We start from the raw sequence: 5,782 nt of genomic DNA, 5'->3' as shown, positions 1-5,782 counted from the left end.
ACCCTGTCGTGCAGCGTACAATTCCTCATATAATTTAGATACATGATGCAGATCCCCTTGATAATACCTCTTGCACAAGTCATTCCATAAATTGGATGCAACGTTCCACCAAATTACACTCTGAAGAATATCTTGAGAAAGTGAAAGATGAAGCCAAGATAGAACATAAGTATTGCAACAATCCCAAGCGACGTAAGAAGGTCAACGATATCAGGTTTAGGTAATGAGCCATCAACAAATGCAATTTTATTTTTGGATTTCAGAACTAGCGAAATCGATCGTGACCAATTCGTATAGTTCTGTGAATTAAGCCGCAAGAGAATTAAAGGATTACCAAAATATTTTGCAGAAAGAACAGTTGTGTTCTTTCCATCAAATAACAGACCAACTACCAATATAATTAATGAATAATTACAACACCACTCAAACTAATTTCTATATTAACAAATTGGACTACAATTAGAATTAAAATTCTAACAAGGTAACATCATGCAACTTGTTCTTCCTAAGAAAAATACAATTTCAAAAAAAATAATGGCATTCATGTATGTTACTAAGCACGCCCCAATGCAACATCCTCAAAATAATTTAATTTAGGTATTCTTATAATTTGTGTATATTGCATTTATAACATTAATTTATTCCATGAACATGATGGATCACACACATGAATATCATATTTTCCCAGCCATTTGGAAGATTATAATTGGTACTTGTAAAGTACATTTAATGCCTAAACTTCACGTATGAGTCATGTTTATATCCAAGGTAAAATGTGAATTATGTCAATATATATATACATGTTTTGTTGGTTGAAAATTTGAAAAAAAAATAGAAAAACAAATATAATCTTTTATAACCTTCTTAATTGGTGCATGGAATATATTAAAGTAATCAAACGTTTTCACATCTATCTCCTTATTAATTAGTAACATCATAATAGTTCTTTTTTTCTATTTTTGTAAAAAAAAATAAAAAAATAAAAAAATGAAAGATACCATAAAACGACAAGTATGGAAGCATCTAACTATCCTCATAATTGATTTAGACAATCTTGGAACCCAAGTTCTGGAAATGGGTCCATGATTTCCCCTCACATGGTTTCAACACATTCAATTCGTTTCTAAATGACCAATCTACCCCCCACTATTAATTAAATCCAAGGGGATAGACTAGGCAAAATCTTCATTCATCACATATAATAATGTTTTTAAGTCTTTATAACTCGTGTAAATTAAAGGTCAAAAAGCACAAAATAAAAAGAAAAAAGAATAAAAAGAAGAAGAAAATCCTCTTCATATATATCTTTGTCCACTTTAGATGTATTGCATATGATGAAAGCAACGAGTGCACATATATTTGTGTCACATTTTACGGTGGTGGGATGTCCTAATAAAAGCATATATAGACTTTATAATAATGAGTAGAGGCCCATCTACTACTTAGTGACATTGCATTTTCTATTTATTAGTGCCCTCTCTTTGGGTTATCATCATACCCTATATATGCTCCATGGGAATCATAACAAGACCATATAAATTGAATCCATAAAAAAAATTATCAAACAATTCAAATATATAAGAATACAATTTGAAGTTGTTATTTGTTTCCATCGAAAAAGTAGGTATGTTGATTTTTGTCTCTACATGCAATTTCATGGGAGATATATATAAACTTAGTTTTCAGGTTATTACCGTGTAAAAAAAACTATAGAAGCATCCAATTATATATTATTACATTAATTAGTGCATTAAAATTAAATTAATATATATAATTGGTATATAAAAACATTTTTTAGACCTACATTTATTTATAAATTATCAATTAGATAACCCATTAACAAAAAGTCCTTGAATCAATCATTCATTAACTTAAGAGTCTTATAATTATATTTACACGCGCGCGCGATAATAATTGAGTTTAAACTTAAAATCGTACGAACACTACTTAATTTCCTCATCCTTAGACAGCTCCGAGTGACTTTTCAAAAATTAAATTAAAGTAATTTATTCTTCAAAATTATCACATATATGCTAATGTTATTTGCATAAAACAGATTCCGTAGTAGGACCAAAAAACTACTCACGCTTAACGAGTTATTACTTATTACTTATTAAGAGAAGAAGCTAAGTCAGCGGCAAAATGATTTAGATGAACTAATAATCTTATAAAGAAAACTAAAAATATTATTTGTAGATTAAAATTAGCTACTAAAATTAATTAGGTAAAAACTCAGGTGCAGTCAACTTTACGTAAAATTGATAAGTGAGAATCGTTAAATAATTTAATTGATTTTACTAAATTTTTATCTAACAGCTCTCAACTATTAATTTCACGTAAAGTCGATTACACTTGAGTTTTGACCAATCAATTATTATATTTTCTGTATAAATATATATAATTTAATTTATTTTTAATATATATTTATACTTTACTCTAATAAAGTTAAAATCAAACCGATAATTCCTTTTATAACACCACCTAACGGAGTTATGAAAAGGCGGCTGACTGTCACTAGTATAATGCATGTGTTTGTGTTGTTAGGAATAATTTTGCTAAATATTATTATGGTGCAAATAATTATCCAAATTAATTGATCAGATTTTTAATATTAAATATCTTAATTTTTAAATTTTAAAATATATAAAAAGTCTTTAATATTTATTTTTATTAAATAATACAGTTTTTTTAATTTAATCTGTTTAATTGAAATAATCATTTTAAAATTTTTTACGTTTTTCAAAAATTGTTTAAATAATAATGATAAAAGCTTCGCGTTGTTTTATATACAAGTACACGCAATAATTACTATATTCTGTCTATATGCATTGTTATTAATCGAAAATGTCGATGTCTTCGCACTACTAAATATTATAGAAAATTAAACTGTTCATCATAATATTAAATAATATTAAATAGGGTGGCAAAACAGGCCGAATCTATCAGGTTGATTTGTCAAATTCGTTAAAAAAAAAAGTTGGTTGAATTATAATTTAAAACTCTGTTCAATTTATGGGTTTTGACGGAGCTAGACGGTTGGCCCGCCGGATCAAAGACTTTTATTTTATTTTATTTTTTTATTAAATAAAAAAGTAATTATTGTTACAAAATTAATAATTATATAATTTTTAAATATATTTTTTTGTTTTTATTCTTCTTTTAGTTATTAACTTTATTTATTTTATTTTACAATTTCGTATATATACTGAAATTATGTGACTTATTTTTAAAAATAGAGATAATTCTATTAATAAATATTATTTTAAACAATTTTATTTAAGTTAAACATTAATAAAAGAATATTTAAAAAATTATATTATAATTTGACTATTTTTATTATTTTTTTATTAATTTTAATAAATTTTATTTTAAAAAAAAGTCATACAAATTAATCTGTCAATCTGCCAATCCACCATAAAATGAAACGAACTAACATTTTAAACTTATTTTAATTGATGGGATGGATTGAGCAATTTGTCACCCCTAATATTAATCAAGATAAATATAAAGACTTAAGTAGGTCAAAGTAAAAAAACAAAATATGTCATATAAAAATATGAATATTTTTTTAGTGATATTTATGTTTTCGAATCAAATATATTTCATAAGAGTATAGATATTTTTTCTGTAAACACATTTAACTGTGAAATTTAAAAGTGTCAAAATGAATAATATCTTCAAACAGTTGAGTTGGATAGGCAGTCAAATATATTAGTTCTTTACTTATATAAATAAAATATATTTATGTCCTTATAAAGTTTTTTTCCTTTTTTAGAAAAAAATATATCTAGTTTGCCTAATAAAATTCATACAGAATTATATAAATGGCATGGGCTTCGTGCACGCAATATAATATATATATAAAGGAACAAATCATAAGAAGCATGCATTCAATAAAGATTGATAATTAAATGAACAATATTTGTATTATTTGTGGTTTAAATAAACGAAACCTCCCTAATCCATACTGGTCGGGAACGTGGAAAAGGGAGGGAGACAGAATATCACAAATTTATTTTGCCAAATCATTTATTATTATTATTATTATTATTTTCCTAATTAAACAAATATATAGTAGGAAACCGGTATCATCACTCAGCTTCAATGCTGCATCATAGTGTTTTCCTTTTCCATTCCATACCATTTTTTCATCAACACTATAATTGTTCCAAGTTCCAAACTGTTACCTGTTTTGATTATTATAGGTCTGTTAGTCTTTTTGATTTTATTAAATTTATAATTAGATTTTTATGTATTTTTAATTAAATTTTTATAATATTTTTAATTTTATAATTATTTTTTTATAAAAAATATTAAAATTAATAAAATCAATTCTAATGTCTTATACATGTGCATAAATTGTCTTACATACACTAGAATTAATACCTTATAATGATTAAATTTAAATTACAACACCCGGTTTAAATTTATTCATCAATTAGAATTTCTCTCTCTTTTTTTTTAGTTTTAGAAACTACTATTAATATTATTATCATAAAATAAAAATGATCATATTTTACTTAAAATAATTATTTTAATTTGAAACTTCTTTATTATTTGCTCTACAGAAAGAGGATATAATTTCATATTCCAATAACAAGCACATGATGATTTTCTTTTTCCACTATCATCATAATATACATTGAAGCTGCTGGAACTATAGCTTCCACACCGACATTTTTTTTTTGAATAAAAATTAATTAGGCGAATAGTGTTTTTCCTTTTGCATTGCTTGGTGTAAAAGTCACCACCATATTTAAATTTGAACCCAAATAGTATTATACATTGAATACTCTCATGTTGATATCTTTGTATAAAATAGCATTATAAATTGATACGATTATGTTAAGTCACTAAAATCAGCCACTAAGATTAATGATCAGTATAAAATATATGATTTCAGCCTATTTTATATATAGTTCTAAAAATTAGACCGAACTAATTAATTTAATAAAAAAATTGGTCATTTATTAATCGATTTAATTCAAATTAAAAATTCGATTATATCAATTGGAAATTACTTTAATAAAGACATTAAAAATGTCTTTTTTTAAAGACATTCACACGTGTCATGTTATTATTGAACATTTTTATTAAATTGGTTAATAATTTATTTTTTAATAAACTAGAATAAAATTGGTTTATTATAGAAAAATAATAAACCCAATTATCTGCATTATAATTATTAGATCCGATTTGATTTATTTGAATTATATAATCTAAACCAAATATCTTTAAATTTTTTTGATAAAAAAATAAATATATCCCTAACTTTTTGTTTTGCGGACATTAAATCTCTAAAAATTTAAAAATACAATAAAATCCTTAAAAAAAGTAGGTTTATTGTTATTATTATAAAAAAAATCGATTTTATTCTAGTTTGTTAAAAAATTAAAAAATAACCGATTCATTAATACGTCAAATAATAATGTCTTTATAAAAAGACATTCTACGCGTCTTTATCGGAGCATCCCCATATCGATTAAACTGATTTGATTTTCTTAAAAAAATTATTATATATTTGTATATCCCGTTGAACTTAAATTGAAATGTTAAATTTTTAAACTTCTGGTTTTACTAATTTAATTTAATAACTAGACTAATTTTTAGAACCAGCATTTGAAATCGATGGGAGAATGTTTGAAAAGTAATAGTTTCTTAAATTTCAATACATACAGCTAAAATGGAATTATATATATATAAACAATTTATGAAAACATGTTTTTAAGAAAAATATTTGTCTTAAAAAAAATTCAATGTCTAAACATTTTCTTTTAACAAA

This window comes from Arachis duranensis, chromosome 9 (genome assembly GCF_000817695.3).
Source record: "Arachis duranensis cultivar V14167 chromosome 9, aradu.V14167.gnm2.J7QH, whole genome shotgun sequence".
NCBI lineage: Eukaryota > Viridiplantae > Streptophyta > Magnoliopsida > Fabales > Fabaceae > Arachis > Arachis duranensis.
Note: the sequence above shows the minus strand (reverse complement) of the source record.